Below are 20570 nucleotides of genomic sequence, written 5' to 3' on the forward strand. Positions count from 1 at the left end.
TCCATCCCTAGAGGTGTTTAAGTCTCGGCTTGACAAAGCCCTGGCCAGGTTGATTTAGTTGGGATTGGTCCTGCCTAGAGCAGGAGGCTGGACTTGATGACCTTCTGAGGACTCTTCCAGCTCTATGGTTCTATGATTTTATGAATGTAGCATTATGTTTGGGACAAACTCATTATGATAAACAAGGAGCAAATGTTGCAATGACCTAGACACTGCAGAAATGTTTTAGTTTGCCCTTCCAGCTCACCCATAAGAAGAGGAATGTGGTCTGGACTGGCAGACCTTAATTGCTGTTTGCATGGTACAGATGCGAAGAGACTGTTTGACCCTCAGCCAGTGGAGGAACATACAGATTGGAAAAGGTTTATGCTTATGGCTTCAAAACCTGGAATCCCAATAGAGTCTGAACTTGGAATAGAAACCACTTTTCTTTCTTTCCTTTTAGTAACTATATGTCACCTACTTTATGGCTTTGCTACACAAAGCTTCTTCAAAAGTGTAAAGCACCATGAAATCAAATCACAGTGCATAGTAAACATAGTACACAGAGTCACTACCCAGCAAACTTCCTCCACATGTTGCTGCCTTCACAGCGTTTGTGCAAGCATAACATCACATCCAGTCAATCATCTTATCAAACCATACTTGCTATGGATACCCTTTGCCTCTGGCACCTGGAAATCCTACACAAAATGTAACACTTCCATAAGAAACACTTTCAGAGAGAGAGAGAGAGAGAGAGAGAGAGAGACAGACACACACACACACACCTACCTCCCTTAACATGTTGAATGTGGGAGTAAATGTGGGAATGACCACAAAGATACCTATTACAAGTCCCAGTTGCAAAACCAAAGAGATGATGTGCAGAGAAAACAACATACAAAGAATCAAAACAGTAAGTACTTTTTATGAAAATGTAATTGTCAACATTTACCTATCTATTCTCTATCCCCAGAGGCCTTATTCATCTAGGACAGTGGTCTCAAACCTTTTTACACCCAAGATCACTTTTTAAATGTCAGGGCAAGCCAAGATCTACCCCACCCCTTCCTTGAAGCCCCGCTCTCTCCATTCTCCCCCTCTCCATCACTTGCTGTCCCCAAGTCCTAACTGAGTTGAGACAGGAGGTGCGGGCTCTGGGGTGGGAATGAAAGATTTGGGTATGGGAAGGGATGAGAGGTGCAACCTCTGGGAGGGAATATGGGTGCAGGAGATGGAGAAGGGGATGCTGGCTTGGGAAGGGAGCTCCAGGCTGGAGAGTGTTGGCATCAGGTGGACGGCTGGAGTGCTGAGCAAGCCGCAGACTTGTGGATATCGGGGTGCAGGAGTTTGGGTTGGGGTGTAGGGGCTCAAAGCAGGGGGTTGGGTGTATGATGGGCAGGGCAGTGTCTGCAGTGTGTGGGTGGTGCAGGAATGTTGTGGCATAAGACTTGGTATGTGGGGGGCTCAGGGAAGGGGGTTCAGGTGTATGATGGGCTCAGGGTTGGGGTGTGTAGGGAGTGAAGGGGTGTTATGATGCTGTGGCCAGATAGGAAGTTGGCCCCAGTTGGGAGCTTGTTGGCCAGACTTCATATTTAAATAAAATATGTCCAACACAAAACTTTTCAACGTTGTCTTTATTTATGGGAGAGGTGGGGAACCTTTTTTGGGTTTGGGGCCACTGACCCACAGAAAAATCAGTTAGGGGCCACACAAGTGAGATGCAAAAAACCAGGGAGACGGGGAGCAAAGCCGCGGAGCACGCGGGCAGCGGACAGCCCAGACGCGCCGCGGCTGTCCCGCTGCTGGCGTCCTCAGAGGCTTTGCTCCCCGTCTCCCTGGTCTGCTGGTCTCCAGCAGACCAGGGAGACGCTGAGCAAAGCCGCGGAGGACCCGGGCGGCGGGACCGCGGTGCGTCTCGGTCCGCCACCCGCGTCTCCCTGGTCTGCTGGGGGGGGGGGCCGGCGCAGCTAGTATGTACCCCCCCCCCCCCCCCCAAGCAGACCAGGCTTTTCTCCGGACGCCTGTGGTAGAGCAGCTGGGGCGCTGCCGGTTGGTCCCGCAGCGCCGCTCTGGGCACTACTGGACCAACCCGGCAGCACCCCAGCTGCTCTGCCCCAGGCGTCCTGATTCAGCCGCTGCTGGTCAGTTTCAGCAGTGGCTGAATCAGGACGCCTGGGGTAGAGCAGCTGGGGTGCTGCTGGGTTGGTCCAGTAGCGCCGAGGAGCACCCCAGCTGCTCTGCCCCAGGCGTCCCCAAGTCAGCTGCTGCTGAAACTGACCAGCGCTGACTACAGGAAGCCCGAGGCACAGTTGCTCTGCCCTGGGCTTCCTGGAATCAGCCGCTGATCAGTTTCAGCAGCAGCTGACTTGGGGACGCCTGGGGTTCTTAAGTTGAATCTGTATGTAAGTCGGAACTGGCGTCCAGATTCAGCCTGTTGAAACGGATCAGAGGCTGATTCCAGGAAGCCCGGGGCAGATCAACTCTGCCTCGGGCTTCCTGTAGTCAGCCGCTGGTCAATTTCAGCAGCAGCTGAATCTGGACGCCAGTTCCGACTTACATACAGATTCAACTTAAGAACAAACCTACAATCCCTATCTTGTACGTAACCTGGGGACTGCCTGTATGCAGGTTAAACCTCTCTAGTCTGGCACGCTCTGATCTGGCAACCTCTGTAGCCTGGCATGATTTTAGTTAGCCAAATGTCCACTCATCATGGGTGTGGCCAAGTTTCTTGTGGTTCCATAACGTTTGTTTACAGCCACCTGTCCTGGCTCTCAGTGTTCTGTGTTATTTAGCTCTAATTTACCCCTGAGTGTCTTCTAAGAGCACAGTAAGCAATAAAAGCGTTGGTAAAGCTGCTGGACAATTCTGACCTCCTGTGGTTCAGCAAATTCTCTGGTACCAGTCAGGTCCTGAGGGTGCTAGAATAGAGAGGTTCAACCTGTATTACCAAAACTGCTTACTATATCAGTAAAACCATCTTCTTATTGTGCATTTTGACCATCTCCTCTCAACCATAAACAAAAAAAGGATGCAGCACATTATTGGATAGTAAGCTCTCTTACAATTTAGTAATCCTAAAGGAAAAGAATAGTTAGCTTTCAGAACATAAATCAATACCTTACAGCAATCTTATGTGCAGGACCAGGACAAGTATCTGGTTCCATAAATTTTGTTTCCTGATAATAAAAGAATGGTCCTCAAATCGCTATACCAAATAATAAGAAAACATACAAGGAAACCTGTATGAATAATAGGAGAGGTGTTTATTGTTACAGATAATTCATCAGAATTCATCCTACCTCCTTTCGCACAACCTAAAAACGAGTAATTATATGCCTTGAGATATCATCTGCCCCACAAATCAAGTCACTGCAACTACAGACAAAAATGTTTTTTTAAAGGCAATTTATTAGAGATTACTGCAGAGACAGACATGAGTGCTCTTGTGTACCTGCTGTATTAACAACCCCTCACAAGCCACAAGGAAAAAAAAATCAATACTATATATTTTTGCTGCCATTAGTTTATCTGTTGCTGAAAAAAACCACCACTGGTTTGTGAGTGCATCAAGGCATGTTATAGTGTACTCTTCCTATATAGGAAAAACAAAACAGGTTTGTTTTAAATCAATATAAACCTGATTAGCAAAATTCAAATTAATGGGTCATTAACAAAAATTAATCTGTAAAAATCAGAGTATTCTCAAGAAACTACACTTGGTACACAAATTGCCCTTTTGTCCATAATTCAAATCTGGACCCAGTTACCCGTGACCAAAATAGTTTTATTCCAAGAGCTATCCAGAAATTATGTGAAATGAGTTGTCAGACACAGTCATCCCCAGCATAAAGGTATTATTACAAGTAATACCAATGGGGAATCATGGATGTTAACCGAAAACAAGGACAAACGACCAAAGGTGCAGCATGAGTACTGAAGTAAACCTCTCAACCCCTTTATAAGCCGCCCCACCCAGCTCAGCGTGGTTTAAAGTTACAGTGAAACTACCTGTGCTCTCTAGATAGAACACTTGATTTACCATGCTTCTCAGTCCAACACTTTCACCGGCAGTAAAAGAGACATTCATTATATAACAGAAAAAAACACTGTTGATAGCAAAACATAGAATCATAGAACACTAGAACTGGAAGGGACCTTGAGAGATCATTGGGTCCAGCCCCCTGCTCTCATGGCAGGACCCAGTACCATCTAGGCCAGGGGTCCCCAACATGGTGCCCGCAGGAGCCATGGCGCCCGCCAGGGCATTTATGTGCGCCCGCGCCGGTGTTTTAAAACAGTGGTGTCCAAAGTGGGGTGCGCGCGACTATCGGAGGGAGCGCATGCCACTGCGCAACAGCTGAGAAGGGAGACGCTGGTTCGCAAGACATCCAAGGGAGCGCATATGTGGCGAACATGCTGCGCATGCGCTCCCTTGGATGTCTTGCAAACCGGGCGTCTTCCTTCTCAGTTGTTGCATGGCGTGTTCGCTGCGCTTGCGCTCCCTCGGACGTCTTGCGAACCAGCATCTCCCCTCTCAGCTGTTGTGCAGCGGCATGCACTCCTTCCAATAGTCTCGCGCACCCTCTCCACGCAACAGCTGAGGGGGGAGACGCCAGGTTCACAAGACATCTGAGGGAGCACATGCACGGCGTGTTCAAACTCCAGCACAACAGCTGAGATGGGAGACGCCCGGCGTGCCGTGATGTCACAGCCCAGGAATTTAAATTTTAAAACTGCACGGCCCAGCTCCAGGCCCGGCACGTGGTCTGGGGTCATGGAAGCAGCTGGGGCCGGGCCCGATCACAGACTCAAACTGGAAGGCAGAAGGTGGGGGTGTGGAAAAAATAGGGGAAAGGGGTGGGAGAGGAAGGGGCTTGTGCAGAGGGAAGGGGGGCAGGTCAGGAGAAGAAAGGGGAAGGCACCAAGGGACAGCATGGAGGAGACACAAATGCCAGGGGGCCAAATGGAGACAATGAGGAAAGGGGCAGGAGGGGAGATGTCAGTGGGAGGGGGGAAAGGGTGATGCTGTAAGAAGAGAGGGTAAGGGCATTGGGGGCCGGGGGGGGGGGGAAGAGGAAGGTATTGGGAGAAGGCTTGAAAGAAGGGGTGGGCATGAGGAAGGCGGGGATGGAGCAAATCATGTGTGAGGGTACAGGGGCATGAGGGGAACGGGGGCAGAGGGTGGAGAGGGGAAGAGCATCAGGTAAAAAGAGGGCACAGGGGGCAGGGGCAGTGAGGAAAGAGGGAGGCACCAGGAGGGTGCAGGGCTAAGGGAAGGTGCAGGTGCCAGAGGATTCTGGGGGTGAAGCAGAAGGGCAGACACCTGCAGGGGAGGGACCAGCACCAGAGGATAGAGACAGGGCAGGTATGTGGAGGGAGGTATTAGGAGAGGGGGTAGCTCACATGATCAGAGTGGGTCTCCTGGAGGAGTGGGCACAGGGGGAGAGAAGGGCTGGTGGAGGGGGCAGATTTCAGGAGGGCTGAGGGCAGTGAGAAGGGCAGGAGTCAGGACAGCAGAGGAAGGTGAGAGGTTGGGGGGCAGCAGGCACCAGGCAAGCTGATGGAGCAAGGGGAGGAGACATGACAGCAGACAGTGGGGACATGGTGGGGTTGGGGAGTGTGAGATTTAAAGGTGCCATGATTTTTTTTTGGAGGGGGGGAGAGGGTGCTTATTTCGCTCAACATTTGCACATTCCCCCCTTTTTTAAATGTAGAATTTTGTTTAAAAATGAATTACAATATAATTAAAATAAAAATTATCCAACTAAATTAAGTTTCTATCAAATTTACCCAATTCACATTTAATATGAAAATAGCCTTCAATTTGCACATTTGACGCCTTTTTTCTATTTTTTCTCCAAAGGGAAGGGGGGGCAAATAATTGCTGAATAATTTAATTAATACCTTTTACATGTAAAATTACCTTTTTCATCTTATGGATTAATATACTATGTAATATTAAATATGATGTTTTTTGTATTATTTAATGTACAAACACAAAATAAGCCTTGAAAAATTGTTGGCACCCGCCACACTCTTCAGAAAACATGAATGTGCTATTGGCCACAAAAAGGTTGGGGACCACTGGTCTAGACCATCATATGGGGGCTCATTACTTCGGGACATTTTCTGAGATAAAGTCTTTGTACCATTTTTCTTTGTTTAGCTTCCTCACTTGCCCTTTATAGCTCTGAGCTATAAAATCAAGTTATAAAAATTCGTATTTTAAAGAACTATACTAATATTTATGCAGCTATTTTCTTCACTTTTCTGGGCCAAAACCCTCAGATAGTTTCTAAATGATGTTTACACTCAGTCTATGGAATCTGAAGGTAAGAATATAGAGCAAAAGAGTATCAACCAGAAGATCTGGGCCCTATATTCACTTGGTTCACCGACTTGCTGTGAGGGTTTTGGCAGGTTAATCTCTGGCTGCCTGGATTTACCCTTGAGAAAAATAGGGATAATACTCATCTTTATAAAGCATTTTTGTATCTTTACATGAAAGGTGTTAATTATAAATAATAAGTAACATGATTAATACTGAGTTGCAAAGTTTGCCTGAGTCGGAAAGAATCATAGAGCTTGCCCAGAATAATTTCTATAGGATTTTTTTTTTTAAGAAAAACATCCTATCTTGATTTTTAAATTGCCAGAAATAGAGAACCCACCTCAACATTTAGTAAACTGTTCCAATGGTTAATTACCCTCACTGTTAAAATTTATGCCAGATTTCCAGTCTGAATTTATGTAGCTTCAACTTCCAGACGTTGGAAGTTGAAGCTATGTTATACCTTTCTCTGGCAGACTGACAACACCATTACTAAATATTTGTGCCCACTGTAGGTACTTACATACTGTGATCAAATCACTCCTTAACCTTTTCTTTGATAAGCTAAATAGTTTGAGCTTCTTGGGTCTGTTACTACACCTCATTTTCTAATCCTCTGGATCCTTCTTGTGGCTCTTCTCTGAACCTTCTCCAATTTATCAACCTCCTTAAACTGTGGGCATTAGAACTGGAAACAGTATTCCAAAAGTAATTGCACCAGTGCCAAATAAATATGTAAAATAACTTCTCTACTTCTTCTTGAGATTCTCCTGTTTATGCACCTAACAGCTTCAGTAGCCTTTAGCATCACATTGGGAGCTCACATTACCCACTGCAACCTCCAAATTTGTTTTCAGTCATTGCTTTGCAGAATCCCCCATTCTGTACACATGGCTGACATTCGTTGTTCTTAGATAAAACATTTACATTTAGCCATATTAAAAACACATTGTTTGCTTCCACCCATCTCACCAAGACATACAGATTGCTTTACATCAGTGACTGTCATCTTTATTGTTTACCACTTCCCCAACTTCTCAGTCACCTGTAAACATTATCAATGATGATTTTGTTTTCTTCCAGGTTATTGATAAAAACGTTAAATAATATAAGATGCAGGACCCCACTGGAAACACACTCTTCTCATGATCATTTCCCCATTTAAAATTGTATTTTGAGATCTGTCAGTTAGCCAGCTTTCAATCCATTTAATGTATGTTATGTTAATTTATACCTTTCTACTTTTTTAATCAAAATGTCACGCATTTCCAATTCAACACCCTAAAGAAGTTAATGTATATTACGTAAACATTATTACCTTTATCAAACAAAACCTCATAAAAAAAAAAGACATCAAGTTTAGGATCTATTTTCTATCAACTCATGTTGACTTGTATTAAATTATATTACTCTCCTTTAACTCTTGATTTCACAAGTCCTGTATCAAATGGTCCATTATCTTGGTATCAATGTCAGACTGACAGGCCTACAATAATCATCATCATTCCATTTACCCTTTTAAAATACTGGCACAACATTAGCTTTCTTCCACTCTTCTAGAGCTTCCACCTGTGTTCCAAGACTTATTGAAAAATCAACATTAAGGGTCCAGTGAGTTCCTTAGCCAGCTCTTTTAAAGCTCTTGGATGAAAGCTATCCAGACCTGCTAATATAAAAATGTCATATTTTAGTGGGGGAGGGGGGTACACTGAGGAACAATAACAGGGTATACGGTGGTCTGGGCCAGCCCCAATGGATGGGCATGGAGGCAGTACAGCCAGCTCCACTCTGACCCTGCCCAGCTCTGCTTCCTCCCCTCTCCCAAGATTAGCTCCATTCTGCCCCTTCAGCTCCACTCACTCTCTGGTCCCACCCCAACCCATGTCTGCCCTCATTCCCTCTCTGCCCCCAAGCCAGCTCTTGCTCTAGCTCCAGCTCCTCTCCCATCTCCAGTTCAGCCCCCAGCTCTGCCTTCATCCAAAACTCCTTTATTGAGGAAGACTTTGCTATGTAGTAATGGGGGGAGGGGCACAGGCAGATTCCATTACTGATAAGGAAGGGGACCACAGGAAAAAACTGCACTAGACAGATAATATCTTTTATCTTACTCACCTTATTAGATCAACGGTTAGTAAGAGAGACAAGCTTTTCAGCTCCACAGAGTTCTTCTCTGTGGCACAAAAGCTTGTTTCTCCCACAAACAGAAGTTAGTCTGCCTTATCTCTCTCATCCTTGGGACCAACACGGCCACAACTACTCACCATACAACATATTTAGTAGCTACTATTTAATATCCTCCTGAGATACTGATGGAATGGAAAGAGTGTTATCAGCATATGAGGCTATAGGGATATAATGGACTAGCTGACTACCCAATAAGCCTAGGTTTATCAGGTAGTTGAGTCACTACTCAACTAGTCGCTTCCCCATCCCTTGCTGCCTCTGTATCAGAGGTAGCAAGCCAAGGGAGCAGGAGCTGGGGGAAGCTGGCTTAAAAGCCAGTCCCTCCCAGCACTTTCTGTGGAGAGGGCAGGGAAGGCAGAGACGCAGCGGGGGAAATGGTATGAGCGGAGATTGAAACAGTCCCCGCTCGCACCAGGTCCCAACTGCTGTGCCTCTGCCTTTAAAATGTAGTAAGAGCAGCGAGTAGCTCTTACTACATTTAAAAGTCAGAGGTGCATTGGGGATAGTGAGTGCCCCATTCCCCTTACTGATTAATCAAGTAGTTGATGGAAATTCCATCAATTACTCGATTAAACTGATTAATTGAAATTTAGCATCCCTATGAGACTGTATCATGTTTTTTTCCCTGAATGAATATGCCCATATGCAAATGAAATGTTACTGGTCTGCCAAAATTTGTGAATGGGTTTGCTGGTCCGTGGCATAAAAAAAGGTTGGGAACTACTGCTCTAGTAGACACCAATACTCCATCTTGTGCTTTAACTGTAAAGCCATTGCTCCATACATTTTCAAGATCATTTTATTCCCAGTTACCAGTGATTCTGAACCAGATAATGCCATTGCTGACATACAGCGCCACGCTCCTTTGATTGTAACGTTCCAATCATGTGAAACATCTCATCTGATTCAATAATACCAAATGGATGAATTTATGCTCATGTGTGAGCAATTCTAATTCCTTGTTTGATCCATAGAGGCTTTCTTGATATTAACTAGGGGTGCAACCGATTAGCATCACCTTACCAGGTGATGCTTACCAGTAACTGGTCAACTGGCAACCTAGCTGGGCCTGCCAAGCTGCAGCATGGGTAGGGGACGCTCCAGCCTGGTCAGAACACCTCCCCTCCTGCCGCACAGGATGGTATGCCCACCACCTGAGAAGCTCCTGCCTATGGCTGGCTCTGCCTGGCCAGAGCAGCCTGCAGTGCAGGCAGGGAGCCACTCCAGCTTGGCTAGGCTCTGGGCTGTAGTTGCTCCCCACCTGCGCATCGGCTCCCGATTAAGTGGTTAACCAGGATTTTACACCCCTAATATTAATGGGAAGAAAGTGCAACAGCCCTTGTGTAAATATTGGGCAAATGGACAATGAAGGCTGGCACTGTTGGCAGAGACCAACAATTCAACAATGCTGTAGTGTCTCATATGAGAAGGAAAAACAGGTTTCACCTAGAACATTTGCCAGGAGAATGTAAGACCACAATTTTCTTTCCTCTACTGACACCTCACTTCCTCCTCAGAGCTCCAGATATAACAAACCTTATAGAACAAGGCAAAGTCAACTATGGGAGCTCTGGAAGAAAAGTGTGTTACTCACGTTAGTATGATGGTATTACTGAAACTCTTTCATACACCTTCCAGAGTCCAAGCAACTCTCTGAATTTTTAACTTTTTGGTTCTGACTCTGTAGAGTTTTAGTGCTTTCCAGATAGTTCCTGCTGCTTTCCTGCAAGAAGGGAGGAAAACAACTTAGAAAGAAATGAAAGATGAAAGCTCCCTGCCTGATCAACAGAAGGAGAGCGTATATACTCACAAAAGCCACATCTCAGAAGGAAAGATTTACCATCAGGAAGGCAGAAGTAAGGGACAGAACAAAGAGTGAAGGGGCTGCAGAAGGAAGACTGGAAAAAGAACCCATAAGCCTCCAGCCAGTCCTGCTGATTTTTCATCTAGTTCACGTTCATTGATTTACACCAAGGGTCCTGTTTGAGGATCCTTACATGCACTCAATCACTTAATTGTAAAGGTGTTTACCTTACAGTCTTGGGACTGCTCATGTACTTACAAGGCCCAAAGTGGCTATTCCAATACAACTGGGGGGCGGGGGGGGGCTGCATCACTAGCAGGCTCCATTACTGTCACCTCTCCAAAACATTCTGCTACCCTGGCCAACCAAAGTGAACAACAAATTGTGAGCAAGACAGAAAAATGACTACTGGTCAACATCTACATTTAGGCCCAATGTTTTAAGCATGTTCCCTTGCAATTTTTTCCCCTAATAACCATCTTTGGCAAAAGATTTAGAACAGCTGCAGCAGGACACAGAAGAAACGAAGTACTGATAGCAAGACACACTCTCCTACTGGAGAGTAGCAAGCAGTTGGAGATCCTACAGGTTACTTCAGCCCTTCAGTCATGAGTAGAAGAAACACCCAGCAGCTCTCCATCGGCAGAGTTTGCTTTTCTCCTGTATACAAAAAACCTAAATGCAATAAAGTTAATAAGTCAATGCAATAAAGCAGTTCATTTTTTTTCAAAAATGAATGGTATGCCCAGTCAGAATGGTATGCTGAATCTAAAAAGTACAGAGAGACTTTTCATTGGCAGAGCATTCCTCTTGAGATTTGAGTGGTTTTCCTGTGCCAGATTGGCAAAAGAACAGGATAACTTTAGTGTGTTTGCTAAAGGAATTAATTTATTACAGGCCTGAACATGCAGTCCCCTATATACACATATCTCATATATAAATTGGAGAAAAAAGGTAATTTGCTCCACATTTTTAAAGCCAACCCTCTTTCTCATCAGATTTTTTTTAAATTAAAATAACTGCACATTGCAGTAGGCCATACTACAATATTTCTTTCTGAAAAACAAACAGGACAAAGTATTGCAAAGTCCCTCTGCTTGAATAAGCATTAGTGGAAAGCCAAATCATTGAGTACCAACAAGTTAAGGGAATATGGATTGGAAAAATGGACTGTAATCCAAGAAAACGCTGCTCCACCACATCATGTATTGAAAAGGGGCTCATTTATTTTCAGAAAGCTGACACCATCTTTGCAATTTTTTATCCATATTCTCATTCCGGATGGTGAATGCACCAGGTTCTCTCCATTCTGACACACTGTAGTGCCTTTAAACCTCACTGTCAGCAGTGGGGATATTTAAAAGGCACTGCTTTTAAATTTTTATTTAGGATCTGTGTTCGCCCTGAACTGTCCCGCTCACCAATTCTCCCTCCCCCTTCCCTGCCCCCAGCCCAGCTGTCCCCGCCAGCCAATTCTCTCCCAATCTCTCCTGGCAAGCCCTGCTGCCCCCGTGAGCTGTTCCCCCCCCCCCCCCGCAATCTCTCCTGGCCCAGCCCCACTGCTCCCTCCTGCCCCGCCCCCCCTTCCCCCCAGCCAGCCCTGCTTCTGCCAGCCGGTTCTCCCCCCACCCACGTGATCTTCCCTGGCCAGCCCCACTGTACCCCCACCCCCAGCCAGCTTCACTGCCCCCGCCAGCTGGTTCCCACCCCTGCAATCTCCCCTGGCCAGCCCTGCTTTCGCCGGCCGGTTCCCCTCCCTATCTCCCCAAGGCACCTCCACTGCCCCTACCCTGCTTCCCTGTGGCCCATATCCAACTCCTTGGTCTCCTTTGAAAATGTTATGCATAACACCTTACAATACCTTATAATGGCAGAATCATACAAGTTTAGGAAATTGAGATCTAGCAGTCACATAGCCCATTGTCCTGTAAGTGTAGAATCATTCATTACAGTTTACTTTCTACTGTTGCAGTAGTCTAGTTCCATGTGATAATCAATGGAGCTTCCATGTTTTCCAAAGATGGAGCAAAGTTTTGATTAATTTTTCAAAAAGCAATTACATAGCAACAGTCCAGACTTGTGTGGAAATGAAGATGATATTCTCCATCAGAGAACATACACTGCAGTGAATAAATGAGAAGAATCTGGGAATACTGGCCATTTTAATCAATGGAAGATAAGCAGTAGAGATGTTAAAATGCTTTAGTTTTGTGAACATGTAACCGCCAAAGTTTTCAGTAGTTACACATTTACAAGCAGGAGCTCTGCCTTCTCCCCTCCCACTCCATGCTGCTGTTTCTCTGGGAGGCAGTAACGCGGGGGAGGAGTCTACATGTAATTGTGAGGGTTAACCTATGAATCTAGGCTCATTAGATAACTGTGTACCTGGATACACATTCACATCTCTAATAAGCAGTAGATATACATGTGATATATGAATTCATTCCAGTTAATACTCCCATTTAGGATTTTACATACTGCTCCTTCAGCTATAAGAGTGGGTTACAGAAACATTCTCCTTAATCAGAAGGCTGATCTGGGTGCTGTTTCATCTTAGCATCTTTCTTCATGATCACCAGCATAGGCATGAAAAATATCTTGATTTGAATTGTATTTAAATAAATGTATTGAGTTAAACATTACCTCGGGGTCTGGGATAGAGAGCAGCATGTCGATGCTGCTCTCTCTTTCTCTCAAACCCTGAGGTAACCATGCTTAAGAACCAATCTCCAATTATTCTGGTTCCTTTTCCATTTTTTAGTTATTTTTACAAAGTACAATACCTTTTGTAGCCTTCCTGATAGGAGACAAGGACACGAGTTGTCTTTAAAGGGGATTCAAGTTATCTGAATCTTAAGATTCACATAAACATTTGCCAATGTATAAGGCAGAATATCCCACGTTTAATGTCTGAATAACTAAAAAAAATAATAATTGGTCTGGTAGCACTTTATAGACTAATAAAACATGTAGATGGTATCATGAGTTTTTGTGGGCACAGCCCACTTCAACTCCTGCTGTAGGTGATGTCTGTATGTAGATGGGCATGATGGATGAAAATTAACAATGCTGGTGAACAGTAAGAAACATTCCTAATGGTAAGATCACCATTCCTAAGAAAAGTAATGGAAACATTCCAAACAGAAAAAGTGAAACAAAATAAAGCAATTTGACAAGAAATTTTACCAGCCAATCTAGACTGTCACCTGTCTTTATCCACAAGAACTGAAACAAAACAAAACAAAAAAAACAGACTCGTTTTTCCTCACAGTGGTTGGACAAGCAGAATTCTGCAAGGCTGCTATGTGGAACAATCCTAAACTGGCAAGGTGGAAGGAGTGCAAGATGATCTAATTTGGCTTTTCCATCTCTAGCTTTTATAATTGTTATGAAAACTGAGCTAAACAGGTGACTGTATTTGTCCTTGTCCTCTTTGTTAATATTGAATTTAGCCAGAAGCAATATCCTTGGCAGGATTTTCCTATGAGTATCACCCTTTGTGATATAAGATGTAAGACTATAGCAAAACTCATAACAGATAATTTTGTAATGGCAAAATGCTAAACATGACAAGTGTTTGCTCAGACCAAGGTGATTTCCTACCTGCAGACATAAAAGTATATATAGTAGTAACTTAAGAAAATAAAGTGCATTGCAGGAGAACACTTATCTATTATTCCATACTCAGACTACCCTTTACCCCAAATTGAATTTATATGCAAAAGATATAAAGAAAGAATGAACTAGCATTCTTTGTATTGGCTTAATAGTTTCTTTAAAACAGATCTCATTTTGCAGGAGGGCATAAATGACTATGAAGAGTCAGAGGCTATCATTTACTAGGGATGTGAATGACTAGTCGACTACTCGACAAGCAAATGCTTATCGGACAGTCGACACACTAGTTGACTAGTCGCTTCCCTGCCCTTGCTGCTTCATTCAGAAAGAGGCAGCAAGTGAAGGGGAAAAGAGGAGGGGGTGCTTCAAAGCAGCAGCACCGTGACCCTAGGACAGCGGAGGCGCCCTTATCGACTAATCAAAATTTTACATCCCTATCATTTACCTTGTGAATAGACTTAATTGCTCTGTGAAGTTGAGGCTTTTACATAAGGTATATTATGTTATCAGCCAATGGCTTCGTTTAAATTCCCACTTTGAATGCTGTGGATAGACTTCTGCTGAAATAATTTCAGCAGAACAGGGTAAACAAAGCAAGAACCAATTACACTCGAACCTCTCTAATCCGGCAACACTGGGAAACAGGGTATGGTGAGGATTAAAGATTTTTCTGGGCCAGTGAGGGTGCTGCAGGTTCTAGACATGAGGAGGATAGGGGTAGGGTGCTTACCTGCTGCCCCACTCCTGGTGGCATACATGACTCTGCGCTTCCCGCCATTCCCAGGCATTGCCTCCTCTGCTATGGGATTCTGGCTAACTCCTGCTCCTGGCCTCTGGGGCTCTTTGGTCAAACATCATCCGTGGTCCTGCCAAACCACCAATGTTGCTGGACCAGAGAGTCCTGGATTTGGGAGTTTCAACCTGTAGCTAGTAATCAGTTTGTCCTAGAACAGTGGTTCTCAAAATGTGGTCTGCGGACCACTAATGGTCCACGACCATCTTGCTGGTGGGCTACAGGCTCAGGGCTTGGGCTGCCCCTACAGCCGTCCTGCCACGAGCTTGGAGCACCAGCACTGGCTTCCCACTGTGGAGGGGAGGGTTAGGGCAAGTTTCCGTGGCCAGGTCCAGCTTGCAGGGAAAGGAAGTGGCTCTGTATGCTGCCATTCCTCCTCCCCCTGGCTGGGGGAATGACAGCACAGGAAACCTCTGGCCTGGAGGCTTTCCCTGGTGCTCCCATTGGCCAGAAACAGAACTGGCCAATGCGACCAGTGGGGGAAGTGCTTGGGAGCAGCGGAAGGCATGAAGTGAGGTAAGCACCCCCTATCCCTCTGGTGGCCAGAGCTTGCACCTCCATCCCCCTTATACACACCCCTCCCATCGATTCCCTGCCCCCCCTCCCAATCCTCCCATCTCCAGACTGCTCTTGCACCTTAACACCCACCCAGACCTCCTCTAAGCTGATCCTTCACCCTACCTTCTAGTCAGATCTAGCACTCCTATCCCCTCCTGCGCCCATTTTGTCATGAAGGGTGATTGGCTGATGGTCCACAGAAGTGTCTACATTAAGCGGTGTGGAACATGGGCCAAAAGTTTGAGAACCACTGTCCTAGAAACATAAGGGGCAGGGTGTCTAACGTAGCAATTTCTGCAAAATTTAAGCTTTCACTTGAGGGAAGGGGAAAAGATGTTTCTAGCTGCTAAGGCTGTGAATAAAACCCTCCAAATGTGAAAATAGAGGCCGCTCTGTCTTTCCAAACCTGCAGGCAGTTTCATCGTTTCTGCTGCTGCTGCTACTGTGTACCAAGGTAACTGAGCAAAATAAACACAGCTGTCAGTTCCACTGGAGCTATGCAGAACTCTGTGGGAAGCAGTGACATTGACATGAATTATGCACAATGGAAAGAGTATGGGAAGCAGAGACCACCATGGGAATGAAAAAATGGGGAGAACCTTTCCCCACCATAAAACAAAAAGCTGCTAGGAGTAGTGGAGACATAAGCACCTTGACAAGTCAAGAAGTTTCTTCTCCCTTCTAGCTGTCAGAGGAAAACAGAGGATATAAACACCAATTTCCTCCAGGCCCAGAGACTGTTCACAGCCCTGCTCCCACCCAACACATTCACCCAAGTCCCCACCTCTGCCCCGCCTCTTCCTAACCCAGGGCACCTATATCCCCAAGACCCCATCCCAGCCCTGCCTCTTTCTGCCCCTCCCCGAGCATGTCCCATCCCCGCTCTTCCCCCTTCCTCAGAGCTTCTTGTGTGCCTGCTGATGGGTGCTAAGCACACACTAATTTTTTCCATGGGTACTTCAGTCCCATGGAGTCGGCACCAAGAGAACTAGCCATAGACTGCCATAAATATAGCCACAAAAACTGATCTACTCACTAGAGCACCTCTGAAGCTCATGGGCAACCCTCTCTTCAATCTCTCGTCAACCTCTAGCTAGTAAATATCCAGGAAAAATTTCAAACCTTGTACATATGGGAGAAAATACCATGCACTAATTTACAATTAGAATGATATGTTTGGAATTATGGAAAAATGTATATCCCTTTTAAGCAATATGTCTACTAAGCAAACATTAAACTTGCTTACATTTTCTAAGTTGTACCCTGTTGAGTTTGGATATGTAAAAAAAAAAAAAAAAAAAAAATTAAGCTGACAAATAGGACAAATTGACTTCTAAGAAAAAGATACTGAATCAACTGTGTACTGAATTAAGTAGGCTTGCATTTACTCATTGACCAACACAGCTATTAGACACTAACCAGCTACAGAGCCACCACCACATACAGTATCATTCATTAAAGAGGTTTGTATGCAATTAAGAGTGTTTCATTGTTTCACCAAATGTCTGTGGCATCCAATTAAGTAATAACACAAGAGAGGAGCTTTTTAATTAATGAGGAAAATCCTCTGCAAGCTAGACACAGGTGTGCAAGACTCAAGCAGTGTCTGAAACAGTTGAACAGATCATTTATTTTAGAAAAACTCAAACATGTATGCAATTAACTCAACAGTAGAAGGATTCTTTGTAATTTAACTTCTTTCAAGGGATTTATATTTCTTTGTAGTATTCAATAGTTATCTGGCTTATAAAATATTAAAATACAAAACTAACACTCAGAGTAAGATAGCATGGTTAAAAAGTGACAACAATTTTCACTTGGGTGTTACCAGTTTTTTAAAAATTGCATACAGCGCAAGTTTAAACTCGGACTTGATAGGAACATTTTTTTAAATTACAGTCTGTTGTCATTAAATAAACACATTTTGATTAGTCCACTTCATCTAGTTTTTAAAAACAGCTGCAGAACATTATCATTACTTTAATAAGCTAGAATAACACTAATAAAATGAGACAATATTTCATACCTATCGTATCTGATGTAATACCATATGGTTTACAGGCTCTGATAGCAAGAGGTCATATGAACAAAAATTAGCAGGAAACAGGATATCGCTTAAAGTAGGTACACAATAGTGTACAAGGTTACAAGTAGTCCCCCCACATAAACACCACACTGCTGCCTCTGATACAGAGGCAGCAGCACAGGGATCATGCATCTCTGCAGGAGTCGGTATCAGCAGTTACACGTTTACCAAAATAAATGCATTTAAACATTCCTAGCTTAAACCTAGCTTCTTTCAGAGTTTGTAATTTTTTCTTGTTTCTCTTATCAGTGATGCATTGTTTTCGCCCGTACTATGAAGAAAAAAGAAATATTTACAAGAGAATCTATCCATTACTGGGTTTTGCCATATGAAGTCATATTTGCAACTACCCTGGATATTTGTTATATATGGTCAACCCAAAGGAAGGTTTTCACAATAAGAAGGACATTTCTTTGTGAACCTTTACCCAGCATCACTATATATAGACCCATCCAATTTTCAGAACAAGCAAGAGCAGACATTCTATTTCCAGACAAACGTTAAATAAAGGACAAATTCTGTTTACTAATCAAGTTAGAAGAAGAAGCAAGCTAACCATCACAGTTTTTTCTTAGATGCAAGAAATAACTTCACAAGACTAAGCACTAACAAGCATGTGATAACTACTCCAAGAGCTCCACATGGCTATGCACAGGCAAGTTCAGAAAGATGGATAATTAATACAGAACAGCCACACGCAAAAATGCCCTCATCATAATGTTGTATTATACTCAACTACAGTATTTTGACTTGAGGCTAAATGAAAGCCCATTATAGATACTGACCACGTAACATCTCAGTAGCACATAGACATGGCTGTCAAGGACAAAGTCATAAAGAGGGTGAAGTGCAAAACTACAGTAGCAACCCACGGCACTCGGATGATATTCTTTACATGATTCAGCAGAACTGAGTAAGTTAAGTACTGGGATTGACAATTCCATTAGAAGAGTATGAAATACTTCTGTCCCAAATTCTCCAAACCTAAAAAATGAACTTGTACACCTTTTGGTACAGATATCCATCTTAAATGTATTTAAAGCAAATCTGGTAGCGAAGATACCCTGAAAACTCAGGGTTTGGCTGTTTCATGTTCAGTACCCAAAATTAGTGGGTACATTTGAGACAATTTTGTACTTGTACCTCTAGGCTTCAGTTCTCAATCCATAAAACAGGGATACCACTAACAGCTCAGTTAATAGGTCTACTGTGAGGATAAACTCATTTACACTGCTGAAGCAGTCAGATACCATTTTGACAGCGCCACAGAAATGCTGAAGAGGAGATTAAAGGTTTTGTATTCTTTTCAGGGTTTGGTATGTAGTAAATAAGGCCTGGGCCACATACTGAATGGAGATATAAGTAAACAGAATCATAGAAATGTTTAGGATTGGAAGGGATCTTAATAGATCATCTAGTCCTGTTCCCTCCACTGAGGCAAGACTAAATATTATGTATACCATTCCTGACAGGTGTTTGTCTAATCTGTTCTTAGACACTTCTTACAATGGAGATTCCCAAAACCACCCGGGGCAGTTTATTTCACTGCTTAACCACCCTGCCAGTTAGGGAGTTTTTCCTAATGTCCAACCTAAACTGCCCTTGCTGCAATTTAAGCCCATCACCTCTTGTCCTATCCTCAGTGGTTAAGAAGAACAATTATTCTCTTCTTTTTTTTTTTTGGCACCAGTATTACTTCGTTCACTCATAATGATCCCGTATAAATCCCAGATGGTCTCCTGAAACACCCCTTCCTGGGTAGTCATTTCCTATTTTGTATTTGTGCAAAAGATTGTTTTTCTTAAGTGCAGTATTTGTCCTTTTTGAATTCATCATATTTTTCATATAATTTTTCCAGTTTGTCAAGAGAGTTTTGAATTCTAATCCTGTCCCCTAAAGCAACTGCAACCCTCCTAGCTGCAAACTTTATAAGTGTACTCTCTATACCATTATCCAACTATTTTGATAATATGAATAAAAATAAATCCAGGAGAGATCCTTGTGGGACCCCACTTGATATGCCCTTGCAGCTTGATCATGAACCACTGATAGAACCTCTCTGAGTACGGTTCTCCAACTAGTTAAGTTATACTAGACTTGCCTATGCTATATTTCTGTAGTTTGAGAAGATCACATGGAGGATATCAGAAGCCAAGATATAAAATATAAAGATATTACATTGGCTTGACATGATTTGTTCTTGAAAAATCCCTATTGATTGTTACTGATTGTATTATCTTCTAGCGCGCTTATAGACAGACTGATTATTTGCTCCATTATCTTTCCAAGTACCAAACAAATTTATACTGACTGGCTTTCAGTTGCCTGCATTGTTCTTATTTCCCTTTTTACAGATAGATACTATATTTGCCCATTTCCAGTCCTTCAGGATCTCTCCTGTCCTCCACAAGTTCTCAAAAATAATTGCTAATGGCTCATAAATCTCTCCAGTTCCTTAAGAATTTTAGGATGCATTATGTTGGACTCTGATGACTTGAAAGCTTTGTTCTTTCCCTATTTTAGCCTAAAATCTACCATTTTTACACTGATATTCACATGTTAGTCATCTGATCACTGCTAACCTTTTTCATGAAAATTGCAATAAACAAGGCATTTAACACTTCAGGCATTACTGCATTTTCTTATATTGTCTCTCTCTCATTCAGTAATGAGCCTACGCTGTCCTTGGTCTTACCCTTGCTTCTCATGTCTTTGTAAAATGTTTTTTTTATGATCCTTTATGTCCTTAGCTAATTCAATCTCATTTTGTGCTTGACCTTTCTAATTTTGTCCCTTCATGTCGGGGTTTTTTTAAATATACATCCTTTGTAATCTGACCTATTTCCCACTTTTTGTATGACTTTTTTGAGTTTCAGGTCATTGGTTAAGCCAGTGTGGTCTCTTACTCTCTCTTATCTACTAATAGAGCCCTGCATGGATACAGATTTTGTATCTACATCTGATCTACAATCCACAAAAATGGTCCACAGATATGAAGTGGATAATTGAGATTTGCAGGCCTCTACCTATTAATTCTTTGAATCTGCTAAATTGGCTTTCAAATACATTGTCTTTATTCTACTGTTTTCCCTCTTACCATCCCACAGAATCATGAATCCCATCACTGCATTATCAATTTCACTCAAGCTGTATTCCACCTTCAATTTCTGAATTCCTCCCTATTTCACAGAATCAAATAGAGAATAGC

General features: G+C 43.5%; 1 protein-coding gene across 4 annotated transcripts in view; it reads right to left on the minus strand.

Annotated features, from left to right (window-relative positions):
- The window catches only part of FAM168A (family with sequence similarity 168 member A), a 372849-nt gene that overhangs the window by 318032 nt on the left and 34247 nt on the right, over positions 1-20570 (minus strand). Inside the window, exons 2-3 of one of the 4 annotated variants that reach the window (XM_075919567.2) lie at positions 10098-10226; positions 7834-7982 (exon numbers count right to left, since the gene is read on the minus strand). The exons of 1 other annotated variant lie outside the window; for it this stretch is intronic. The gene's annotated coding sequence lies outside the window, so the exon portion shown is untranslated. Of the gene's footprint in view, positions 1-7833; positions 7986-10097; positions 10227-20570 lie in introns of all 4 variants that reach the window. 2 more of the 4 variants (XM_075919568.2, XM_075919569.2) reach the window with 2 other exon arrangements.

Source organism: Pelodiscus sinensis, chromosome 1, assembly GCF_052426305.1.
Source record: "Pelodiscus sinensis isolate ZL-2025 chromosome 1, ASM5242630v1, whole genome shotgun sequence".
In the NCBI taxonomy this organism is placed as follows: domain Eukaryota; kingdom Metazoa; phylum Chordata; order Testudines; family Trionychidae; genus Pelodiscus; species Pelodiscus sinensis.